Genomic DNA, 27331 nt, shown 5'->3' on the forward strand with positions numbered 1-27331 from the left:
CAAGGTTTTCTGTTCCTGTTCCCCTTGCTCCCTCCTGGCGGATCTACCCACGCTTTCGCGTCTGGGGATCTGCCGCCAGGAGGGTGCCTAGGGTCCGTGTTGACATGCCTCTGCGCAATCACAGACGAACGCGTTTGCGTTTCCGCGCATTGCGCAGTAGACTGGGTCCTTGACACCTTGAAGGCTTGCCTTCCAAGCCTCGTTTCGGGGCCACCAGCGCCCGGCAACGAGACGGCTTGCGTCTCAAGCCTCTCGGGTGCTGGCAGCCCATAAAGAGGAGCGTTGATCAGGAACAAGCCGCGTCTCAACGCGGTTTGTTCCGGATCGTGTTGCTCGCTCCACTCGGTGCGCCGAGTCTTGTCCTGTTCCTGGTCCTGTGACCCTGCTCCTGTTCACCAGTTCACTGCCTTGCTCCTTCAGTCCCTTCCTGATTTTCTCCTTTTCTCCTGGAGGTCTTCCTCTCGGCCTGCCTGTCTCCCTGCCAGTTGGTTCTTCTGTTCCTGGGTTGGCTTCCCTTGGTCTGTTTCTTGGTCCCGTCTGTGGTTCCCCTTCCTGTCTGTGGCCAGTTCCTATTGCCTGGATTAGTTCCATATCCTCCTGCCTGCCTTACTTCCTCTGTGCAGTACTAATACCTCCTGGACCCTAGTGGGGTACCTCAGTCTGGTCTGCCTTCTTCTCACCTGCTGCCTGCATCAGTCATCTCCTCGCCTGTTGCCTGCACCAACCATCCTCTCGCCTGCTGCCTGCATCAGTCATCTGCTCGCTTGTTGCCTGCATCAACCATCCCCTTGCCTACTGCGGGCACCAACCATTTCCGCGCCCGCCAGCCTGCATCAGCTATCTCCTCGCCCGTATTGGATCACCAGTCTCTCTTCGAATCTGTTCATTTACTTCATGAACTTGCTTCTCCAACACTACTTCTCCTGGTAATCATCTTCAAGTGAAGAACTACAGTACTTACGCCTCTCCTGCCAGTGCCTGTCCCGACATCTAGAAAATTAGGTGAGAGTGAACCGTGACGTTGGGAGTCGGTCCATCTTCTACCCAGTACCCATTTTGGGTGGAGGAAAGGCTGGTACCCCGTGTCATACGCTCATCTGGAAACAACAGTCAGTCTGGCTGCAACTTCAAGGTCTTCAACGAAACCAACAGGTACGCTGCACGCTCGTGATGCTCACCTTAACATGTGGCGAATCAATTTTCCATAAATGTCTCAATGTCCTATTCATCATGCTTAAGACATTAGAGAATGGATAAAAAGACTTAATAGTGCTACAGGCCCATTTTATTCTTTTTTATATGGGTGCTGGGTACTGGTTCGTCAGGCCAAGCCACTTCTGTCTGTCTACCGGTTTCAGCGGATGTGGTCCCACTCTCCACTTTCTTCAGGACTTCCCTTAAGTGCTTAGTAATGCAGGGAATATTTTAATAAGAAAGAAACTCTTGTCAATAGTTGTCTTGTGCTCCTTCATTCACTGTGTGGAGGGCGTCACGATTATGACTCTGTGACTGCACACTCTTCAGTCTTCTCTTCCCTACAAGGGAATACATGTAAAGGGGCAACTATCAATATTGTGTTTGTCTACAAGCATTGTGTCCTGTTATTTAATGGTGTGAGAAAAGGAAGGCTTACCTCTTCATATGTCAGTCTCTGTGGGCAGCAGATAGTGCTAACAGGCCCCTTTAGAGTGGGCTTATTCAATTTGCACTCCCCTCAATCTTCTCATCGGAATAATATCTGAACATAGAGACAAGGAATGGGAGGATGCTTAATTTTGTAGACAACTGAAACATTGAAACCTTTTAGGCATTCAGACACTTCTGCAGCTGATCTATAATTAAGGACTTCATTCTACTCACCCCAAATGGCATTCTAATTTCATATAGGGTCAGTTGTTGAGCCCAATCGGTGTATTTCCTGGCCAGTGATAAAAAACGTAACAATCACCTTCCAGTACCTGTTTTGGAAAAAATGTGAATAAATAAATAGTCTGGTCGTAGTGCCGGTATTTAGCAGGCGTACACGATAGCTTTGACATCGTTCAGGACATGTTCAAACAATGTTCCAAAGAAGTGTCCGTATTCACCTGCATCTCAAATAGACGTGCTCGTGCAGGTTAAATAATTAGTCGAGTTCATATCATGCATACAGCCATCGTTGGTGAGTGGGCCGCAGTAATGCTGTGTACTTTTTCAATCTAAACCACGCAATGATGAAAGAATCTTTAGTGGTAAACCTTTCTAACATCACACTTTCCCCTGAAGAACTTGGGGTATTACAAAAGGACTATCATTTGTTCCCACCACGAAACATGATCCATTTCAGGCCAGAATAAAACTTACGCAACTCATGAGAAAAGTTTGCCTCAAACAATTCTTTGCGAACAATACCGCCACACTCACACAGGACACCACCGGCTTGCGCAATAAATCTAAATTCTACCCTAGTCCCCATGCAATCACACCTGAGTCCATCACGTTCGAAAAAGCCATCTTGAAGAAAATTGAAGAAATTGAATCAGAGAATCACATACCATTTTACAACTTGAGCAAAATTGAACAGAAAGCATTAAAACATCTACAGAACCACTCTGAAATTATAATTAAATCTGCAGATAAGGGCGGTGCCATTGTGGTGATGGGGACAAATGATTATAACAATATGGTCAACACCTTGGTGGAGGATAGAAACACCTACAGACAGCTTGGTTTGGACCCGAATAGCACCCTTAAGAATCTGATTGACCCTATAATTGAGGAAGCGATCGCAGAAGGCCATATTAGCACTAAAGAAGCAGAGTTCCTTTGTCCTGAATTTCCTAGATGCCCTGCGTTCTATGCTTTACCCAAAATACATAAGGGCACTACACCAATACCAGGAAGACCCATTGTCTCAGGAATAGGATCAATTTTAGAACCCCTGTCACAATTTGTAGATTTTTTCCTCAGAGATCAGGTTGTAGTTATGCAATCCTATACAAAAGACACAACAGCTGTCCTTCTCCATCTTGAATCACTCATTTTACCAAGTGAGGAAATCTTTATAGTGACGATGGACATCGAGTCACTGTATTAAAAAAAACCACAACGTGAAACGCTGATATTTGTCGAGAAAATACTAAGAGCTATCCAACCGCCCATTGAAATACCCATCAATTTCATTATGCACTAACCAAAAACTACTTTATGGTTGATCAACGGTATTTTGAACAAACCACAGGAACAGCAATGGGGCAACTTTTGCACCATCGCTAGCTAACCTATATGTCGCCGACTTTGAAGAACTGTACATATATGACCAACTGAATCCATATGCACAGAATATCTTGAGCTGGCGACGGTACATAGATGATGTCCTTATGTTCTTTGCAGGTACTGAAACAACTCTACAAGAATTCCTCAATTGGCTGAATGGACTTAATCCATACCTAAAATTCACCTCAGAATACAGTAAGGACACTGCAACTTTTCTGGATCTGAAACTGACCAGACAGGGAAATAGGGTTGAAACCACAGTTTTTCAGAAAGCTACAGATAGGAATTTGTTACTTGACTTCACCAGTTTCCATCAAAGGACTCTACGCGAAAACCTACCATTTGGCCAGTTTTTAAGATTCAGACGTAATTGTACAACCAGGCAGGAATTTGATATACAGGCAGATAAATTGAGTCACAGTTTAAGAGAAAGGAACTACCCTGCAAGGACAATACGACATGTGAGGAAAAGAGCACACAATGGCCCTCATTAGGACCCTTGCGGAAATCAACCGACCGGACCGCCATAGCGTAAATAGCGTTTCCGCCATTGCACGACGGAGCAAAGTGCGGCTCATTCCGACCCATCGGGCACGAGCACCACGCCATGGCGGAAGTGCAAAGTCTGCGATGGCGGAAATGTCCCCAAAACGCCCCTCACCGCCGTCGTACGGCGACCTAGGTGCAATACCGCCACCGGACATAGCGGTCACCGCAAAGAGCGGCAATCGGAAAATACGGTGACCGTAAATATACGGAAACGGAAGCAAAAACATGGTCCCGGAACGGGAAACAGCACGCCGTACACCTATAAAAGCAGAACATTCACACAACCATTAAAAATACAACCCTGAGAGACATCCCAACCCGACATCCACCCTAGTGAAACCAAAACAATGGGAAAAGTAGCGAAAAAAGCGTGCGACCGCAAGCGGCAGGTCCACTTCTCACGTGAGGAACTCACGGTGCTCACAGAGACCCTCCAGGAGAATGCTGCCGTCGTCTTCTCGACGCAAATGACCAGGACGGCACTTGCGAACAAGAAGGCCATATGGGCCCTGGTGGCACAGCGGGTAAGTGCGGTGGGGACCGCACCCCGCAACCCACAGCAATGCAGAAAGCGATGGGACGACCTGCGGATCCGTGTCCGTAGCATACTTTCTGCCAACCGAAACATTGCCACAGCTACCGGGGGAGGATCGGAATCACCCATCAAGCTGACCCCCTGGGAAGAAATCTGTGCCTCCACCATTGGAATGGAGACCATACAGGGAGTCGGAGGGATGGAGAAAGGAGTGCAGACATCCGAAGAATCAGGTAGGTGGCCCAAATAAAACTATGCTAAAACCACAATGTCCAATCATGTGAAGTACCATGTGTCCACATAGTGCAACAGAAACACATGTCCAGGAGAACGTCCACTTACATTGGCCTGATAGCGGACATTAAAAGTCAAATTAAATAAATAAATAATTAAAATTCCTAAATACACCCTCTACACGTGCAGCAGGCACCCCCTAACTGCAGGCTGCAATACAACTGCACCCTCAATCCACACAAAAATGAAACTACCTCCAAGGCCCTGACCCAAATCACCCTCAGGTACCACCCCAATGCATGTGATACATTGCCATTCCAATTTCCACAGACCCATTAATAACGCTCGCCCTCCTTTACTCCACCACAGGGTCCGATTCAAACGACGAGCTCCAGGACACCCCTACCAGCACACCTGCAAAGAGGGCCAAGACCAACGGCCAAAGACCCTCCACCTCAGCTGCACGCATCAAGACACGGCTGCAGCACAAATCAAGTGGCAGCACACAGGAGGGGACTCCAACAGGCACCCCAGCAGCCAGCATGGCCACAACACCACCACCACCACAGGCCCCCCCAATGGATGCCACAGAAGGCACTGCTTCTGGTGGCAGCAGCACCATAGGTGACACTGCATTAATGGCAGCATGCTCCGACACAGAAAACGGTGATGTCGATGTACGATCCATCCATGACCTGTCTCAATCCCCCTGTTTGTTTCATCCCGTACAACATGAGGATACCACGCAGGGGCACTCACAAGACGACGACTGGCCATCCCCCACAAGCCCTGTGTCAAGGCAACATGAGGTGATCAGCCCCTCTGTGACACCACCGCAAATGGCCATGGCCCAGCAGAGGCAACAGTCCCTCGACCAGGTGATCGAGCAACAGCAGCAACTGGCCACGCTCCTCAAGGAGCATGCTGATGAATGTGGGGGTACCAAGGCAGCCATAGAAACATGTACAGAGACACTAAGGGCAGAAATGGAGAGAAGCACCGAGAGCCTGAGAGAACAAATGGAGAGGAGCACCGAGAGCCTGAGAGTACAAATGGAGAGAAGCACCGAGAGCCTGAGGGGGGAACTGCATGCGACGTCCAAAGACGTATGTGCTGAACTTGCCGCTGTGCGCCGTGTGCTCACTGAGCTCTCACAAACCCTTAGGGACATGCATGGACGTGAGCAGGCAGAGACATCATCCGTTGCAAGTTCCGTCCAGGGCAGCCCCCAACGTAGATCTGGGAGGAACCTGCGCTCCACAGGCAGGGGTGCCCCTGATACCCGGAGAGGGGGCTTGCAATAGCGTCTGCCCACTGACAATGAGCATCCTTGGACACTGGTGTTCGGGGGGGAGGTAGGAGGGTGGAGGGGGTGTGTTGGGCTTACTTGGGTGGCGGGTCGATGGGGTGTGTAACACAATTTCACATATGCTATAAACATTTCACAATCATCCAATGAGATGTGTGGACATTGATCTTTGTGTACGAGGCCATCATAGGCGTACAGTCCATATTGTGCATGTTCCAGACACACACAGTGCCACAACTCCCGTGTCCATGTATCAACCACCAGGCGTGAGTGCTAGAAGCATGAATCTATGATAATCTGACGAATTTCACGGCCCTCCTGTGCCTCGCGGACTCCTTCAGGTTCTGCCACATCCCCACCCACATCATGACCATATTCTGGTGCTTGCAGTTCTGCGTCAGGGGGCATGGGCACATTTCTACGTATGCACATGTTGTGTAGCATGACACATGCCATGACCATTTTAGCAACCTTCTCATGGCGGTACAGGAGTGCCCCGCCAGACCTGCTGAGGCAGCGGAAACGAGCCTTCAGTAGGCCGAATGCCTGTTCTATGACTACACGGGTACGTGAGTGGGCATGGTTGTAGTCCTCCTCATGCTGGTCCTGTGGGTTCCGGAGTGGTGTAAGGAGCCATCTCTTCAGTGGATACCCGGCATCACCTGTATGTGGACAATAAAGGATGTTTGAGGAATGACATTGCTACGTAAGCACCCCCCCCCCCCTTCCTGGCAGGTCATTGCCGCATCACATACCCCACATTATCATGCATGAAATGAGACTCACCGAGTAGCCAGGATCTGTTCCCTGCATGTCGCTCCATGTAGCGTGGTATTGTAGAGTTCCGTAAGACCATGGAATCATGGGTTGATCCAGGAAATCGGGCACAACAATGTGTCATGATCCCGTTTTAGTCACACACCATTTGTACATTAAGAGAATTATATTGTTTTCGGTTGCGGTACTGGGCCTCCATGGCATGTGGGACAACCAATTCCACATGGGTGCAGTCGATGGCACCAATGCAACCCGGTATGCCGGCAAGTGCATGGAATCCCACTTTTGTGTTGGTAATTTCCTGGTCCGAGCGTGGTAGAGAGATGTAGTCGTCTGCGTGCTTCAGGAGGGCATCGAGCACTTGCAATAGTGTCCGTGAGAACAGTGGCTGTGATATGCCATGCAACTGTCCGACTGTGTGCTGGTAGGTGCCTGTGGCCAGGAAGTGGAGTACAGACACCACCTTCAGTAGGGGTGGGATGGCGGTTGGGCTATCTATCATGCTGACAAGGTCAGCGTGTGTCATGTCCACAATGGCGGTTATGGTGTCCCGGTCCAAACGGTAGAGGGTGTGGATCTGCTCATCAGTGAGGTTGAACGGATGTGCTCGGAGGCGTGGGATTGCGGCCTGCCTGCGTGGTGGTAGTGGCTGTGCTGGTGGGCCTTGCTGGCCCTGCCTTGCCCTCCTCCTCCTCCTGCGTCTCCTCTGTGCGGCCGGTTGTTGTAGTAGTTGGTGTTCGTCTTATTCTTGAAGTTGGAGTACTTGCAGTGCTATCAGGTCCCCCAGGGCCAACATCGCAAGTCCTGCCGGCAGCATTTTGGAGTGGGTGTGGTTGTGGGAGGGGGTTGGGTGTGCAATTTATGTGTTTCCAAGCTGTATAGCCTCCACCTGTGGTGATTCATTCCACCTGTGCAAGCTGCAATCCCCTTTGGGCGAGCACGTCCCGCACACAACGCTGCAAATCGACGCATGGCATCTTGCTATTACAATCATGTATTTCATCCCGATGGCTGTGAGATATCGCTTCATATGTTAATTCTGCTATGCTCCCATTGTTTCACATACTATATTCGCTGTCGGGAACAAACTTGTGAAGGGTCAGTGGAATGTAGTAGTCGATTAACGGTGGACCCTCATGCAACACTGCACCGAGGTTCACCGACGGGCGCGGCGTCCCATTTGTGAGTGAAGGCAGTTGCCATTTTCACACACAGCCGCACTAGATGGATTAATTTGTGATTTCAAGCGGCCACAGATGCCTTTTCGACGTAATGTTGCAAATGAGGAATTCGAAGGACGGCGCTTTCGGTTTTCAGCTAGCGGCGAGGAGATGCCCACAGGTCTGACTGCGAATATAACGTTCTATTGTTCAATGTCCTTGGGACAGGGGCCATGGCGAGGATGCAATGATTGATATGAATAGTATGGGATGCGCAATAGCGAAGTGGGCGATAAGGCCGGACGTTCCCAATTACATGTTGCTTCACAACACTGGAATTACGGGCTGGGGGAACAGTGGATTTTGCAGGCTGCATTACGCACAGACTCAATGGAAGTTTCACATGTCATGTGAGTATGGAAGCAGGCATTTGTGATAGTGTTTTCACCTCGATATAGATAGTTATGATTCGCTAGTGGTGTTTGGTTGGTGATGATCCTTTGGAGTGGGCTAGCATGCATATGGCTGTGGATTTGGTGTGATCATTGAAGTGAGTTATTCAAATGTAGTTCTGATGGCCATTCTATTCTTTTTCATTTCGTTTGGGTGACAGGTATCTCCTCCCCTTTTGCCACTGCCATCTGTATGCCACTCCTGCAGATGGATTTTACTCCCGACACCTGCTGCTTCGTGTTAATCAGTGGAGCAGCATTACGATCTTATGGGACGATCGCCAATGGGCCACATGCCCTTACGCAGTACTAGTGGCTAGGAGCAACATTTCGGCCTTTCAGCTGGACTAGTGCCTCCCTATTGGGACGGCCCTGCGGTTCGAGGCGCTTCCATGTTGCCTTTTCGTACGAGAATGTAGCCCCTGTGTGCCATGAGGGTACAGGGCGTCACACAAGTAGTAGCTGGTCATTTCTTGCGGATGCAGGCCACAATGGTGAAATGTATTTTGGAGTTCATGGCCTGATGGCTGTATTGGCTTGGTGAATTTGTTGTGCATTAAATTCCTATTCTGATATGAACCGTGTAGCGTTCTTCTTTGCAGGTGATGTGTCATATTCCTATTTGGGGAGCGATGTATTGTGAGGAGATCTGCATTGGGTTCCAGCTTCGGAGTATAGTTGCGTGGTACTGTGCTGGGCGCGTTTGTCTACGAAGCCCAGTGAGGTCAGGGATGTGGGCTGCCAATGTGACTGTTTTGGTGATGTGATGCTCAGGGGCGGGGGAATGGCTTTTGTGTAACAGATGCCGGTCAGCCAGTTGGATTGGTGGTATGATGTGATTATCAGAATATGGCTGGTCACAGGTGCCTGTGTTTGCGTGCGTTTCTTGGAGGGAGACTGAGGTCATGTCCATTTGTGTGGCTTCTGTATTCGTGCCATCTGTGCCCTGCAGCTTCCATTGGCCCCTCTTGAGATTCATTTGTTCGTTGGCAGGCATGGATGACTTGTACATTTCACTGGCTGCATTGTGTGGCTTCATTGCACCTACGGGGAGTTGTACAATGTGGCCAGGGAGCGGTGTACAGGCACTCAGTAGGGCCGTTTACGGTTGGTACGCGATGCCGTACTTCTCACCATGGCGGAATGGTACTTTCCGCCGTGCTTGATGGCGTTAGGTGCATGTCCGCTGGGGTCAGAATTCGCGTACCGTTGCGCCATGGTGGTAATTGCGGTTTGGCATGGCGCGCGCGCGCGTACTTGGTACAGTTTGCGTTGGCGTTCACTGCGGTGTCGCTAATGGCATCGTACTTTGCGGTGACGGGTCATAATCGCACCGAGCGCTATTCGATGGCGGTATTGCATTTCCGCCATCGTTTTTCGATTTCCGCAAGGGTCGTAATGAGGGCCAATATACCCAGAGAGATCACCCTTGCTCAACATCCTAAGAAAACCAGAGATGAGAATCAAATCACAGCTGTCTTCAGTCATTCACCAGTGGTGAACAGGATTGAAAAGGAAATCATGAGACATTGGTATCTACTTAACATTAGAGAAACCAAGCTCAGTACCCCTCTATTTGCAGTAAAAAGAAGGAGAAACATAAGAGACAGCCTTGTACACACGTACAAGGAATTACCAATAAATGATAATCAATCTTGCCTCTGGCAACACACGAAAGCAACAGGACATGCACCCTGTGAGGGCTGCTCAGTATGCCCATTCACAAAACGATCTACGTCTATTCATATAGGATGGAACATGCCATGGGAGCAAAGAACCTTCACAAACTGTAATACTACACACGTAGTATATCTAATTCAATGCCCGTGTGCCAAAAAATATGTGGGTATGACCACACGACCAATAAGAATAAGAATCTGCGAACACAGACGCAAGAGACTTACAGCTCCACTGGTCGAACACTACATGCTCAAAAAACATTCAGAGAATGACATGAGTTGGACCATCCTTGAAAAAGTAGTAGTACCCAAACGTGGAGGGAACACTGGAGCCATACTACTTAGACGGGAACAACAATGGATCTTTAGACTGTGCAGTCACTGAAACGGACTAAATGAAGAAATATGCTGGCAGACCCTTGCGGTCTTACAAACGAGTATGGGAAATGAGTTATATCTGACACGCGTAATATACACACACTCATACTACAATGTCACATTTAGAATCTAAAGCGACTGGGATGAATGTATTTGCAGCATTATGGAGAGTATGCACCACTGCATTTGTATATTAGATCACCAACATTGGTACATAGTATGAACAAAAGCATAAGCTATGCCCATGCTGTATTGAGGATGTAAACCCATTGACAACCACGGAATACACATATGGAATGAGCGTCATGTTCCCTGGGCAGAGAGAACCCAGTATCTAAATAAATGGGCTTCTTATATATAGGAGGCGCTCAACAATAATGCATCTCGAACCACCACATACACCTGTAAGGGAATATCAGAGCGACGTCATCGCTTGTGTCCTATATAAGAAAAAGTGTGGGAATCGAGCTACATCCAACATGTGGAATATATGGACACCTAGACTATAATGTCACGTCTAGAAATTTAAGTGACCAGGATGAGAGTATTTGCAGTAGTATGGAACGCTCCCATCACTCCATTGCGTATTAGATCACAAACATCGATATATATTATGATCCAAAGCATAAACTCTGCACCCGGCGTAGGTTGAATTGAGGTTGTAAATCCATAGACAATCACGGAATACACACACGGAATGACTGTCATGCCCCCTGGATAGAGAGAACCCATATTTTCCACAATGGGCTTCCAACATATAGGAGGCATTTAACAACAATATTTCCTGTACCCCCATAAACATCAAAAAGGGACTAACAGAGCAACGTCGTCACGCACCACGTGCTATCCCATAAAAACATTGGACATCCAAGATGGCGCATTACACGCTGTTCCGAATAGAAACAGGCTGCTAAGATGGACTCCAAATCGTTGAGGTAAGATTCATATGAAATACATCATGTTGTGTAGCACCTATGGTCAGACTTCACTCGGCCCGGGCCTCGACATTAGATATGCCAAACTTAGCACCTAGCGTTTGGCTGCATATAAACAGACGGGCTCCGTTTAACATCACGGCTGCCCCGGATCATTTCACAACTACACTGCCATCCGCACGCATAGCTCACGTCACCTTTTCTAGACGCCAGATTATATTGAGCCTAGCCCTCGGCACCAGCCTAATTAAATATTCTACGTCTGGCCGCACACGGACACAGACGAGTCCCGTTTAATATTACGGCTGCCCTGAAAAAGTACACAGCATTACCGCTGCCCGCTCACCAACGATGGATGTATGCATTATATGAACTCAACTAATCATTTAACCTGCACGAGGACGTCTATTTGAGATGCAGGGGAATACGGACACTTCTTTGGAACATTGTTTGAACATGTCCTAAACAATGTCGAAGCTATCGCGTACGCCTGCTAAATACCGGCACTGCAACCAGACTATTTATTTATTCACATTTTTCCAAAACAGGTACTGGAAGGTGATTGTTAAGTTTTTTTTATCACTGCCAGGAAATACACTGATTGGGCTCAACAACTGACTCTATACGAAATTAGTATGCCATTTGGGGTGAGTAGAATGAAGTCCTTAATTATAGATCAGGGTCAGAAGTGTCTGAATGCTTAAAAGGTTTCAATTGTCTACAAAATTAAGCATCCTCCCATTCCTTGTCTCTATGTACAGATATTATTCCGATGAGAAGATTGGGGGAGTGCAAATTGAATAAGCCCACTCTAAAGGGGCCTGTTAACACTATCTGCTGCCCACAGAGACTGACATATGAAGAGGTAAGCCTTCCTCTTCTCAGGCCATTAAATAACAGGACACAATGCTTGTAGACGAACACAATATTGATAGTTGCCCTTTTACATGTATTCCCTTGTAGGGAAGAGAAGACTGAAGAGTTTGCAGTCCCAGAGTCATAATCGTGACACCCTCCACACAGTGAATGAAGGAGCACAAGACAACTATTGACAAGAGTGTCTTTCTTATTAAAATATTCCCTGCATTACTAAGCACTTAAGGGAAGTCCTGAAGAAAGCGGAGAGTGGGACCACATCCGCTGAAACCGTTAGACAGACAGAAGTGGCTTGGCCTGACGAACCAATCCCCAGCATCCATATAAAAAAGAAAAAAATGGGCCTGTAGCACTATTAAGTCTTTTTATCCATTCTCTAATGTCTTAAGCATGAAGAATAGGACATTGAGAGATCTATGGAAAATTGATTCGCCATATGATTAGTTGTTTTTATTTAAAGAGTGTGATAAGCCACACCAAATGGAAACAATAACATTAAAAATATTTACATTGATTTCCATTATTAGTGTGCACTTTGTTTTTAGCTTTTGAGGAAAGTAGTGAGAGAGGATAGGGCGAGCCCTTTTCTATCCCCTAACCCTTGTAGGCGTTACAGCAGCGCATGACTAGGTCAAGAACACCCACTGTAGGGATGGAAAGAGCTCTTCACAGGGACGACGAGTTATTTATAGGGAACTTAGCTTGAGGAATAACCTTGAATAAAGATATTCTGTCCCCTGGAAGGTGGCAACTCTACAATAAAATCTGTAGCAATGAATTCCCAGGGCCTTGTTGGTAGTGGAGGTTGGAGCAGGAGTCCCGCCGGTTTCTTGTTGTCATGCTTGTTTTGATTGCAGATTGCACAAGTTTGGATGTAGCGTTGGACATCGGCTCTCATTTTAGGCTACCAAAACTGTCTTTGTATCAATCGGAGAGTATTGAAGATGCCACGATGTCCTGAATGAAGGGTATCGTGGCAGAGGTTCATGATCCTTTGTCACAGTTTTTGTGTAGGAATAACTAGGTCATTGTCTTTAAATAGATACCCATCCTTTGTTCTGAGATTCCATCGATTCTTCCCAGTAAATTCCTTCCAGATCTCAGAGGACTGGGTTTGAATTTGAATGTCTTCCAGGAGGCTACTTGCTTGGGCTACAAAAATAATTGTGTGAGGAAACATTTTGGGAAGGGTCAATCTTCAAGAGTTTCATAGTCGGGACGTCGGGACAAGGCATCAGCAATTATATTATGAGTCCCAGGAACATGTTGTATTTGGAACTGATACTGTGCGAAGAAGAAGGCCCAGCAGGCTTGACGACTATTCCTGCATTCCAGGGATTGTAGCACTTGAAGATTCCGACGGTCCATACGGACCTGAACAGGATGTTTTGCCCCCAAAATTAGATGACGCCATTCTGTAAAGGCTTGGCGGATGGCTAACAGTTCCTTTTCTACGACAGAATAATGAGTCTCGCTGGGAGTTAGAGTTCGAGATAGATAAGCAATGGGGTTTTCTAATCTGTCCTCGAGTTCCTGCTTGAGAAATGCTCCGATAGCATAGTTAGAAGCATCTGTCTCCACTATGAAAGGTCGATCGATGTCTGGTTGAGCCAAGATGGGAGCTTGTGTAAACTCCGATTTTAGTTGTTGGAAGGCCTTATCTTGGGCTGCTGACCAGAGAAAGGGTATATCCTTTTTCAACAGCGTAATGATTGGTTGAACTATCTCCGAGAAGGATGGTATACATTTCTGGTAAAAGTTGGCAAGCCCCAGGAAGGATTGAATCTGCTTCCGGGTGGTTGGGACTAGCCAGGATAGTATGGCTTTTACCTTTGATTGGTCCATTCCTATTCCTTCAGGACTGAGGACGAATCCTAGATAGTGAACAGTAGAGACATGGAAAAGGCATTTCTCGGGTTTAGCCAGGAGTTTATGTTCACGTAATCTTTGTAGGACTGCCTTACCATGCTTTTCATGCTTGAGATGGTCCTTGGAGTATATTAAAATATCATCCAGGTAAACTATGATGAAGAGAAACAGCATGTCTGAGAACACTCGGTCCATGAAATGTTGGAAGACCGCCGGGGCATTGGCGAGTCCGAAGGGCATAACCAGATATTCAAAATGTCCAAAGGGTGTTCTAAATCTGTTTTCCATTCGTCTCCTTCCTTTATACGGATTAGATGATAGGCACCTCTGAGATACAATTTCGTGAAAGCTATGGCTCCTCTCACTGCTTCCAGGATGTCTGAAATTAAGGGTAACGGATAACGGTCCTTGAGGGTACATTGGTTTAAACCACGATAATCCAGACAGGGTCTAAACTCCTTTGTATCTTTTTTGGGAACAAAAAACAACAAAGCTCCTGCCGGAGATTTGGAGGGTCGTATGGTGCCATTTTCTAGGTTGGTATCCAAATATTCTCGGAGGGCCTTTTTCTCTGGCTCAGATAGTATGAACATTCTTCCAAAGGGAATTACTGCCATAGGTTGAGAATCTATAACACAGTCTTCAGGTCTGTGAGGGGGTAGAGACTGAACAATAGCAGTTGAGAACACATCCGCATAATCCTGATCGGCCCGAGGAACCTAGATAATATTTGAAACTGTGAATGGGCCTTGCAGTCTTGTGGGCGCCTCTTCGGGAGGGGATGGCGAGGAATCCATGGATAAACAGTGAGATATACAATGTTCAGATCCAAGAAACAATGATCCTGCCGCCCAATCGATGTATGGGTTGTGTTTCTGTAACCAGGGCATACCCAATACCATTGGATAATGGGCAGACTTTATGATGTCAAATCTGATGTTCTCTCGATGATGGTTTATGGAGAGCTGGATCTCTTTAGTTTGTAGGGTAATGGGTCCTGAAGAGAGGGGCCTTCCATCGATAGCTTCTACAGGCTGCATGATGCCCCGAGTTTCATATGGAATGTGGTGGGTAGTGACCCAATCTTGATCTATAAATATCCCCATGGCCCCACAATCCACTAATGCCAGAATAGGGTAGGTTTCTTTCTTGGAAGGCGATAGGAAGGCCTGTAAGATCACTAGATTGCCTTGTCCAGGAGAGTTCAAGGATGGAATAGATGCAGAGCAAACATCTCTCTCCCAAAACTGTGCTCCATCTAAGAACGGGAGCTGGCGTTTTCCGGACGCCGTGGGGGAGCCAAGGGACATTCTCTCACAAGATGTTTGTCTGAGGCACAATACATACACAACTCAGTGTGAATCCGTTGCATTCTTTCTTGCAGGGATATGGGTCCATGGAAGGCGCCCAATTGCATGGGTTTTGGGTCTGTAGAGGGGGCAGGAAATGGCTCGGGTTTGGAGGACGGTTCTATGGAGCTTTTTTGGCAAATCATTTTAATCTTCTTCTTTTCTGCCTTCCTTTCCTGGATGCGGAAGTCAATCTGTAAGGAGAGATCTATAAGAGCCTGGAAGGAACTTGGGCATGCTACTCTTGCCAACTCATCTTTAATTTCCTCATTCAATCCTCTTCGAAAAAAGGGTAAAGCAGGCCTCCGGGGACCAATCTGCGTCCTTGGCCAGTTGCTTGAAGCGTGTCACATAGTTCAGCATATCCTGGGTACCTTGTTGGAAGTCTAGCAGCCGCTCCTGGGCACTGTAGACCTGTTCTGGGCGGTCAAACATGGCCTTTAAGGCTTGTACAAAGCCATCATAGTCATTCAGGAGGGCATCTCCAGAATTAACCAGGGGCGTAGCCCAAATTAGTGCATTCCTTGAAAGATGGGAAATCATAAAGCCCATCTTTGCTCTGTCTGTAGAGAAGTAATAAGCTTAAAAGTAAAGTGGACTAAACACGAATCAAGGAATCCGCAAAGGTTTCTTGATGAGCCATCATATTTATCCACAATGCCGCCCAGCAGTACGCTTTCTTTGGTTGCGGAATCACGTGATAGGACTAACTGTTTTAATGCGACATTCTCGGCCTTTAAATTCTGAACTTCTGTCGTTAACTCCTGCATGCCGCGCATGAGGTCTTGCAAAGCCGCCTCCATGTCCGTATCACTGTCGGTTTGTTGGCGTCTCAATCTGTCACAGGTTTCCCCCCTTCTCACCTGTTTGTGTTCTTTCTTTGTTGAAGTTTTCTGTCATGACCCATAGAACTTGCCCCTTCTGGACTTCCTGGTCCTTAACGCGACCGGGGCTTGTATTCTTTGCTACTCCCAACATGGCCGTGCCAAGCGACTTGCCTCGCACCAGCCTTCACGTCGCACATGGCACGTTCTATAAATTGGCCACGCCCCCACGGCCCCGCGTGTCTCAACGCTATCAATAGATAGTGACTTGATGTGTGTTTGCTATTCGCCGAGTCCACTATTCCTAGTTCCTGGTTCCTTCTTCCTTCCTTTCTCCCCTTCCCTCTAATCTGCTCCCGGAATCCTCATCCCTAGCGACCGCTACCTTTTTCCTGGACATCCTGGAACAGCGGCCTTCCCAGAACTCTGAACGCACTCTGCAGCCGGACGAGACTCAAGCGAGCCTATACAAGACCCGATCCGTCCACAAGAGGAATCCTCCCGCGGAACAGAGCAAGAAGCGATCCCAGGTGAGACATGGGAGAGTTACGACAGTTTTCCTTCGTACGGCACGGGTCTTATATAAGCCCGCGCGGGTGTCCTCAGCTTCCAGCGTGCATTCCGTGATCCGAGTCCTGGAGCGTACAGTATATCCGGGAATTCCAGGAAACAGCGAAGCTTACACTCGGCAGAGTGTATGCGGAGATCCGGGATGAAAAGGAGGGCAAGGGAATTGGAGGAAGGTGAAGGGTCCGCTTTATGGAACGTGATGCTTGCAATGCAGAAACTGGTGCGCCGCGTTCCGTGGTCTGTGGCCATGTTGGATGTACAACATGGTTGCGTGTAGGCCTCTATGGGTCAGGTACCAGGAAGTCCAGAAAGGACGAGTCCGATGGTTCATGACATAGAGCCCATTGTGAGGGGTAAAAGTAGTGATATTGATATTGATATTTTATTTGTATCGCACTCGTACACAAGTGTTTCAGAGTGCAACGAGGCAAGGGAGGAGAACAAGGCCTACCTGTAGCATATTTGTATCTAGAAAGTTGCATTTAGAAAGTCTCCCCAATAGCATAACTGGGGCATAAGTGCATTTGGAAAGTCCAGCTAATAGCATCCACGGTGTAGTTGCATTTTGAAAGTGTGCCGAATAGCATATCTGTTGGTGAAACATCATTTAGAAAGAGTCCCTAATAGCATCTCTATGGTGTAATTGTAGTTGAAAATGTCACGAATAACTTATCTGTGGTGAAAGAGCTTTTATAAAGTGTGCCTAACAGCTTATCTGTGTCTAATTACAATTTGAAGATCTGCCCAATAGAACATTTGAAAATCTGCCTAAAACAATCTACGGCCTAGTTTACACTTAGAACAATAATGCTTAGAATACTTGAATAATAGCACCATGTTTAGTTGATCCTAGAAACTGTGAATAACCTCACCCGGTGAATTAGTTGAACTTAGAAAGTTCAAATAATCGCTAGGTACAACTGTAGTACTGTTAATCATAAAAGTATGAACAATTAACATCAAGTGATATAGCTAAAGTGGGATGGTGTGAACGAAGGTATCCAACCCCATATATATCACATGAGTGCACCCAATCGACCAAGGTCTGTCAAAAATGATCCCTGTGCGCCCCCCCTCCCGCCAGCCCCGCCACCCGTCCCCCACTTCTCCAAATCAGCCCATCCTCCACCACATCCCCTACCCATCCCCTTTCCAAACACCAAGCCAGAGGGGCACGATGGCGAACCAACCACCCTAAGACCGCTGCTTCTCCCATCCTCTCCGCCCATCAGCCTACCATGATCACACCCCCGCCCCTCACTACCTTCCCAGGCACACCCGACCCAACAACCTTTCACCCCCACTTCCCTCATCAACTCCCACCATCAACCCCTCCAACCAGACTCCTTCCCCTCCCTAAAAACTGCACGCCTTGCCCTAGCAGGAACAGAAGCCTTGTCCCTCTCCCCCTCTGACCTCCCTACCCTCTCCCACACACCAATCACAACAAAGACACTGAAGAGAAAAAATACCTGGTCCCCCTCAATCTCTCAGTACTCATCGCCTCTCATGTCTCGACCCACCACCTCATCCCCCAATCACCACCCTCCCCTCATGCCTCACCCTGCCTGAAACCCCTCTCCCTCGATTTTTTCAATGACCACAATTGAAACTCCTAAACCCCCACACCCCACCTTCAAATCCCCCGTGCCAAACCCAATCATCCCAACACACACTGTAACGCTTACCTTGTATTCACGGGGACGCCACCCGACTGGTCTGGAGCGCTTCTGGGATGGATTCAACTCCCCTGGGGACTTGCACTGCCGTGGGTCTATTCTGCAAGACAGGAGTTCTGTTTTAGCTACAATCACCTCCTCTTGGGACCCGCCTCCCAAGTGTTCCCCTTACGACCCCATTAGAGCCTCCCTCACCTTGTATTTCGATAAGGTGCGCTCTCCGCCCTGCCGTTCTGTGCAGGGGCGCGTTGTGGCTGGGCACCTTTCGGCCGAGTTACTTCACTGGCGTGGGCCCTGGAGTCCAGGCCGGTTGCGACTCCACTCTTGAGGTAAGTCTTTAGTTTTTAAAGGAATGTGTGTTCGCAATTGTTGTTGCCCTGTTGACCTTCTCCTTCTCTCGTAGATGCAGAAGGGGTGATGAAGACGTCCAGCCGATGGAGAGGGCAGTGCTTGAGAAGGTAAGAGAATGCACAAAGCGCGGCGATATAAGCGTCTTTTCGAATAAGGCTAACCTGTGCTATTTTGCCTTGCAGGTCACTGAGAAGTTCCTGGAAGAAATGCGGCCAGATGGAAGCGGAGCATAGGATGGAAGATGTCTGCACAGCGGTTGAAATTTCCAGGAGAGCTTCGGTAAGTAAGCGCAGTCTGGAGGCGATAGAATCGGAAGACGAACGCTTACTAATTGTCCTCTTCTTGTCTCTTCTCTAGGATGTTGCTTGCGGAAGAAGACAAACTCCAGGGAAGATTCCGGAGTGAACGAGGAGCTGGATGCGGAACAGGTAAGGAGGAATAATGGTGTTGTTCTTCTCCCTGAAGATGCAGGCCAAGGATGCTGCGAGCAGGTCTTGGTGAACGTCACGCTGCAAGTGCAGAACAACACGAAGCGCGTGCCTCAGCTCGGTTGTGGCTTAAATACCCAGCAGGTATCCCAGGTGCCTTCAGGGCAGACCACGGCCTGGATGCTAGACTGCATGATGCAGTTCCACGTCGATCCTTGTGGGGGCAGCCATGTTAGTCCATTTCCCAATGGAAACTCCAGCAGCCATATGAGCCTGGCGCCTAAGGCGCCAGGACTGGCTCCAAGACAGCTGAGAGGGGCATGATTGGGCCCTTGGGGCCTTGCAGGAATACTATGGTGAGGGCCACAGAGCCCGAGTTCCCAGGCCAGGGGTTATGGTCGTGACAGCACTCCCGCCTAAGGCCCCTCTCAGGGTGGTCCTTCTGTCTGGTCCCGGTTTGGTGGGGTGCTCTTGGTGGAAACGCCGAATCAGATGTGGAGCATGAATGTAATCACTGGACTCCCAAGTTCTGTCCTGCAGACCATATCCTTTCCAGTCCACTAAATAGTAGAGTTTCGTTCTAACATACTTGGAATCTAGGATGTCTTTCACTTCAAATTCCGGTTCTCCATGAATTATCACAGGCCCTGGTGGGGTAGTTACTCGGGTTCCCGGCTGAACTGGTTTCAAGAGGGATACATGAAACACCGGATGTATCCGCATGTGGGTTAGCAACGTCAGCTTTACCACGGCTGGGCTTATGATGGATTCGACGGGGAACGGCCCTAAAAACCGTGGGCGTAATGTCTGGATTCCCTTTAGAGGTACATGCTTAGAGGCTAGCCACACCATGTCCCCTATTTGGTAGTCGGGAGCTTTTTTGCGATGCTGGACGCAATTTCTTCTGGCGAGCCTTGGCTTGACGCAAATGTTCTTTGGCTCACGTGAAGGCTTGTGAAATGGTCGCGTGTAGGTTCGTGATGACTGGCATTTCCAGGGTCGTAGGGATGTCCAGTTCTGAGGTGCGTGGGTGGCTGCCATACACAGCAAAGAATGGAGTTTGCCCGGTACTGCTGCGTAGTGAATTGTTATTGGCATACTCAGTGATCCACAATAGATCCTTCCAACTCCCTTCCACTAGGTGAAGCATGCAGCGCAAGTATTGCTCAAGCGGTTGGTTCGTCCTCCCCGTTTGACCGTCAGTTTGGGGGTGATGGCTAGTGCATAATCGGATGTCTATTTGGGCCATCGAGCACCACTTCCTCCAGAAGTTAGACACAAATTGGATACCTCGATCCAAAATCAAGTCTTATGAGAACCCGTGTAGCCGTAGCACGTGTTCGAGGAAGGTTCTAGCGAGACCAGATGCGTTTGGTAGACCTTTGAATGGGAGGAAATGGGCCATCTTGGGGAACAGGTCCACGATCACTAGGATAGTCTTATAGCCTTGACAGGAGGGTAGGTCGGTGATGAAATCAAGTGATAAGGTGTGCCACGGAGCCGGTGGAATGTCCAATGGTTGCAGGAGCCCAGCGGGTCTTTGCTTTGATGATTTATTCTGAGCACAGATACCACAGGAAATGATGAATTGAATTACATCTTTCCGCCACGTTGGCCACCAGTAACTTCGTTTCACCTTGGCCATGGTTTTGGCAATTCCCGGGTGGCCTTCCATGAGGGAGCCGTGATACTCCGAGATGACCTGTTCTTAAAGTTCTTTTACAGAGACGAATAGCCGATTCCTGTAGTAAGGCAGTTGGTTCTTAATGCTATAGTGTTCTCCTCTTGAACCCCACTCTCGTAGTTGCTCCTGAGTTAATACTTGCCGGACTTCATAGAGCAACTCGTCTTGAGTCATAGTAGTTGTAATGCCTAAGAGTCTGTCCCCCGGAATGATGGCCACGGGGTCAGGAGGTGTATACACCACCTCATCTGTGCCCATGCGTGAAAGGGCATCAGCTTTGCCATTTTTGACTCCTGGTCGGTACGTGATCACATAGTCGTACTCTGCGAAGAAAAGGGCCCAGCGCAGTTGTCGAGAGGATTGAGCCTTTGCACTCTTCAGGTATTGTAGATTACGGTGATCCGTTATCACAGTGATAGTGTGTCTGGTTCCCAACAGATAGTGTCGCCAAGCCTTGAAGGCTGCCTTTATGGCCAGCAGCTCCTTATCCATGATGGCATACTTGAGCTCAGGTGGTGAGAATTTTCGTGACCAGAAAGCCACAGGTTGTAGCTGGCCTGTGTGTCGGTGTCATGATGCCCGCTCCTGGGGAGCCGGTTCAAGCCCTGCGTCCCCGAAAGCGGAGATCCAGTCCCCAAGGAAGGACCCAGCAACCCCATATAGGGGCCCTTTGGACAGTGTCCTGGCGCCTATGGCGCCAGGCTCATAAAAGACATCAGTCTGTCGCCATAGGCGCCAGGCTCATTATGGGAGTGCTTGGGTGCACTTACCTGATGCAGACCATGCTGCAGGATCCCGGCCTCCTTGAGGCCTGAAAGGAACTACTTTACCTGTGTGACTAATTTACCATCCGGGCATGGTCGGGGAAGGATACATACCTGATTGGAGGAAGGATACATACCTGGAACTTCTTCCAAGGCTATTTAAACCCCACCCGAACAGCCACACGTGCTTCGCGTTGTTCTGCATCTAGCAGCTGGACGCTCACCGTGTCTGCTCCTGCATCCTGACTTCTGCCACGCCTGCCAACATCCTGGATCACCTGCAAAGGAAGAGAAGAAGAGAACAGAAGAAGGAAAAGTCCTTACCTGCTAAATCCGCATTCCGGAGACATCTCGCCGACAATCCTGAAAAGGAAAACTTTTATTTAAAAGCTCATCGCGTCGATCGCTGCAGCGCTGCATTCCACTCACCTTTACAGGGCGCCTCCATGTGCAGCAGCGATCATCCGGATTCGCAGTCACGCCCCAGCGCCTAGGGAGAACAAGTCCAGAACAAAAGGTGAGAGAGAGAAGGGAATAAGGAAAGCTAAATCTCCATGTTAAGACTTACCTGTTGATTCATTCCCTCTTCATTTCGGGTCCGCGCCGCATCCTGGCATTTCCGGACCCCGGCCCCTAAGGGGAAAAAGAGACATCAGCGTTAATGAGCGAATGAAAAGACATTACCAAAAAACGCTCATTAAAGACTTACCTGATTTCTACAAGGATTTCACCTCTCATCTCGGGTCGGTGCCTGTTCCCCGGCATTCCGTACCCCTGCCCCTATGGGGAAAAAGACACTAGCATTAGTACATTAATGCATGGACACAAGGGGAACCTCTTATCAAAAAACTTACCTGGAAGCCAAGCAAGTTTGGTTCTCACCAATCTGAAAATCCAGTGAAGTAACTGGATACCAACGCGCCCCTGCATCAGAAGCAGGATGGAGAGGTCGTCCTTCCAGACCCTAAGAAGGATACTTCTGCGAGCCCGACAAGCCAGATTTGGGGGCCCGGTCCAGTCCGTCTTCCGAACCCTGCGCATCACCTTAGAAGAGGTCAGCAGCGCGAACCAGGCCAGCGCCTCCGTGGGAGTCAGGTGAGCGTAACAGAACGCGAAGCCTTCCTACAAATTCCCACCAAGGCGCTATGGAAAGTTCTGAGACTGATCAGTTGGCCCAATTACTGGGGGAATTACGGGCCGAAGTACATGCTGCTCGTCAAGAGACTAATGCCCCCAGGAGGGAATTAATAATATCAAAGGAAAGAACTGATGACCTGGCCAGACAGCTTTTGCAAGGTCAACCTGGGCAAACTCCTCTACCCGGTTCCGGAGGGAATCCCGCTACTGTGGTTTCCAGTAACCCTGTGCAGATTAATCTACCTGGAAACATGCCGCTGGCCCCACCCGAACGCTTTGCTGGGGACCCCTAACGATTTGCCGTATTCATGAATCAGTGTCGTTTGCACTTCCTATGCAGACCTGGGGCCTTCCCTAATGATCAGACCAAGGTAGCCTTTGTATTGTCATAACTCAGCGGCTGCGCTGCCGATTGGTCAGTTCCACTGGTTACTCAAGATGACCCGATTCTCCGTGATTTTCAAAGGTTTCAAGCAAGCATGGAAAGGTTATTTGCTCGACACTCTCAGGGGCAGGCTCTGGATGACGAACTTCTATCCCTGCGACAGGGCAATCAGGACCTTCTATCCTATATTGCAACCTTTAATAGACTAACTGTGGAAACGAAACAGTCACGTTGTTTTATCGAGGCCTACGCGGAGAACTTAAAGATGTCTTGGCCCAACTTGTAAATCCGCCCCAAGAATGCACAGAGTATATAGACTTAGTGGTCCAACTGGATCACAGACTTCAAAACAGAAAAGCAGATCAGTCCAGGTTTGAGACCCGGGTGTTGGTCAAGACCCATGCTAATCCCAAGGGAGTTGATGTCTCTGAGCCTATGCAAATTGGAGAGGTTAAAGGACCCTTAACTCAAAAGGAACGTGAAAGGAGGCGGCAGTTAAAATTATGTCTTTATTGTGGGAATTCTGGACACTTTCTACGAGATTGCCCGGCAAAACAGCCCCGAAAGGCGGTAGGAGCCGCTGATAAAAACCATGAAAACTCTGTTTCGGGAAACGACTCCGCCCGACAAGTGTAGGGGTCCGCTTGCCGAGCTTGAAAACTAACTCTCAGACCTCGCATTTCATTGTGCCAATGGTTCTCGTAGATCCAGAACAGCCTAAGCGGTTGCATGCAATAAAGGCATACATCGATAGTGGGGCTATTGGAAACTATGTGGATCGTGAATTGGTCTCTAGGATTAACCTCCCTCTCCGTCCTAAACCAGCAAAGATGTCATCACCACAGTTGATGGAACTGAAATTGCCTCTGGACCGGTAACACATTCCACTACTGAGGTGACTCTTATTGGTCCCGACGGCCATCGGGAGGGTGTTGTGTTTGATGTAATCAAGGCTCCACAGTTTCAGGTTATTCTTGGAATGCCTTGGTTAGAGACACATAATCCTCAAATTGATTGGCGAGCTAAGAGATTAACCTTCCCGGATTGTACACACACCTGCTACCCAGAAAACCTGAAGATTAATCTAGCATCTGTAACCTCTGCCTCCATGCAACTACCTCCGGAATACCAAGACTTTCAGGACGTCTTCCAAAAGGAACAGGCCAACACGTTACCGCCTCACAGATCGTACGATTGCCAAATCGATCTGGTGCCTGGTGCACAACCCCCTTGTAGCAGGATTTATACCCTTACCGAACCTGAGAATCTGCATTTGAGACAATATTTGAATCAATACCTAGCTAATGGTTTTATTCGCCCATAAAAGTCCCCGGCATCCTCGGCTTTGTTCTTCGTGCCCAAAAAAGAAAGCGACCTTAGAACTTGTATCGATTACCGCGCATTGAACCAGATAACGGTTGCAAACCGTTATCCTCTGCCTCTGATCCCTGAACTCCTTGACCAGGTGAAGGACGCTTGCATATACACCAAGTTAGATCTCCGGGGGGCTTATCATCTGGTATGAGTTAAAGAAAGCGACGAATGGAAAACTGCCTCCGTACTAAATACGGATTATTCGAGTACCAGGTGATGCCTTTCGGATTGTGTAACGCTATCAACAATGTCTGACGCTGTGGGCGTATCAGCAGGGTTGTCCGTGATGTGGTCGACCCCACTCAAACCCTGAGAGTCTTTCAATTCCCCTTCCTCCTCACCTGATGAAGACGAGAAGTCCAACTTCCTTCCACGAGGTCGACGAGTAAAAGTCCTCCTCTCCTTGTGTAGATAGGGTCTGCCTCGGGAGGAAGCCACCGCGACCCTTTGGGAATGAATTCGCGGGGACTCCCCCCCGCGACAGACAAGTGCGGCAAGGGGAAAAGCCTTACGGCACAAAAACCCCTTTGGCGTGTAGGTATCCGATGATGCGGAACGAGAGGAAGATCCAAAGCCAGCTGGAATACGGGAGACCGGCAAAACTGACGGTAGGGTGTAGCAATAAGTGTAGAGCATGGCCCTGAATGTGAACGGGGGGGGGGCCAGAGAGTGTAACTAAAACAAGTGAGCAGGAGGAAAGAAGGGAGGAGAGCAAACAAGTGCCCGAGTACAAGAAGGAGCACCGGTAAGAAAGAGAGAGAGAGAGGACAACAGGAGGAAAATAGGACAGGAGCGGAACTCCGCTAAGCGAGAGTACAGTGGAGCGCTAGCAACGAAGAAGAATTCAGAAGTTGCAACGCGCCGAACCGCCAAGCGTGAACAGAGAAGTACTCTCAGCGGCGGCCATGTTGAAAAGGACTAGAGCGTAAACCGCGCTAGTGAGCACAACGTGGCGGCACGGTCTGACGACCGCCATGTTTCCACCTCTTCCATACACGCCAGGAACCTGCGGTTGTGACAGTATGCCCCCCTCGAAGTCGGGTTCCCCCCGGCTTGCCGGGATGTAATCTGTGAAACTGACGTAACAAGCGGGGAGCATGTACATGGATCCTAGGTTCCCAGGTATCTTCCGAGGAAGGATACCCCTTGCAATGAATAAGATATTCGAGGCGACCTCTGCGATAACGTGAATCCCGGATATGGGAGACCTCGTATTCTTCAGAGATGGGAGCAGACAAAGTAGGGAGTCTGGGGGTATTCTGTTTCCTGTTCCTTGATTTGAAGGGACGTAATTGAGAGGCATGAAAGGTCGGATGTATGCGACTAAGATTGTTAGGCAGTTTGAGGCGATAAGCCACCGGATTGATCCTGGATAGAACATCGAAGGGACCAATAAATCGGGGGGATAGTTTAGAAGGGCGAACCCAGCGGGGTAAAAACTTAGTGGATAGCATGACCTTAGATCCTCTATTCCACTCCGGTACAGGTCTCCGGTGTTTATCCGCTTGTAGTTTGTTACGGGTATTGGCCTTTAGAAGACTTTGGTTGGCGGTGTTATGGGCTTCCTTTAATCTAGACAGAGAGTTTTCCAAGGATGGTATGGGAGTCTCAGTCCAGAAGGTAGGTACTATGGATTTAGGATGGTACCCATACGTACAAAAGAAAGGGCTGATTCCCAGTGCGCTGTGTACTGAATTGTTATAAGCAAACTCAGCTGTTGGTAAGAGGGACACCCAGTTGTCCTGTTGTCGGTTGATGAAACACCTCAAATACTGCTCAAGGGTACCGTTTAGCCTTTCTGTCTGCCCGTTGGTCTGTGGGTGAAACCCAGAAGATAGAGCCCTTTCGATACCCAGCAGTCTGCACAAGGCTGTCCAGAACTTTGAGGTGTATTGGTTCCCACGGTCAGACACAATCTTTTTGGGGAGACCATGTAATCTGAAGATATCTTTCACGAAGACTTCCACCATAAGGGAGTCCGAAGGTATTCTGGGTAAGGGGGAAAAATGAGCCAACTTCGAGAAGGAGTCCACAGTTACCATGATACAGGTAAAGCCCTGGGAATTTGGTAGGTCTACGATGAAATCTGTAGATATGTGCTTCCAGGGGCCTGATGGAATCGGGTCTTGTTGAAGCAGGCCAAGGGGACTTCAAGTGGAATGCTTATTTTGCATGCAGATGAGACAGGTCTGGATATATGCCTGAGTATCGGCTCGCATACCGGGCCAGTAAAAAGATCTCTGCAGTAATTCCAGGGTCCCTCGTAATCCTCTATGCCTGGCTACCCTTGAGTCGTGGCACCACTGGATAGCTTGTATTCTGAGGTCCTGTGAAGGAAGGATGAGCCTTCCTCGAGAGAAGTACAGACCGTCCCTCAGATCCACCGGAGTCCTATCCACTTGCATGAGTGTTTCTTCGGGAGAAAGAGAGTTTTCTCTCACTCCTTCCAGGAAAGACGACACGGCGGAAATGATTTTGATATGGGGAAACATGAGTTCTTTCTCGTATCCCAGAGAGGACTCATCTCTGCGGGATAAGGCGTCAGCAACCTGGTTTTGGGTTCCGGGTATGTATGATATGAGAAAATGGAACTGTGCAAAGAAATGTGCCCATCGGGCTTGTCTGGTGTTATAGCACTCTTGTTGACGTAGGATCTGTAGGTTCTTGTGATCAGTCCGTATCAGGAACGGGTGTAAGCTTCCTTGGAGAAGATGTCTCCATTCAAGACAAGCCAGTTTCATGGCTAAAAGTTCCTTTTCTATAACAGAGTAGTTCTGT

The 27331-nt window shown here is 48.6% G+C and overlaps 1 long non-coding RNA gene across 1 annotated transcript in view; it reads right to left on the reverse strand.

Moving 5' to 3' along the window:
- Nucleotides 1–1628: 1628 nt before the first annotated feature.
- Nucleotides 1629–27331, reverse strand: part of LOC138504138 (uncharacterized) — a 448967-nt gene continuing 423264 nt past the window's right edge. The window contains exons 3-4 of the long non-coding RNA XR_011279785.1: nt 1861–1958; nt 1629–1738 (exon numbers count right to left, since the gene is read on the reverse strand). This is a non-coding gene — a long non-coding RNA (uncharacterized lncRNA). The remainder of the gene's footprint in view (nt 1739–1860; nt 1959–27331) is intronic.

The sequence above is a fragment of the Ambystoma mexicanum genome, chromosome 11 (assembly GCF_040938575.1).
Source record: "Ambystoma mexicanum isolate Mex_15411 chromosome 11, UKY_AmexF1_1, whole genome shotgun sequence".
Lineage (NCBI taxonomy): Eukaryota > Metazoa > Chordata > Amphibia > Caudata > Ambystomatidae > Ambystoma > Ambystoma mexicanum.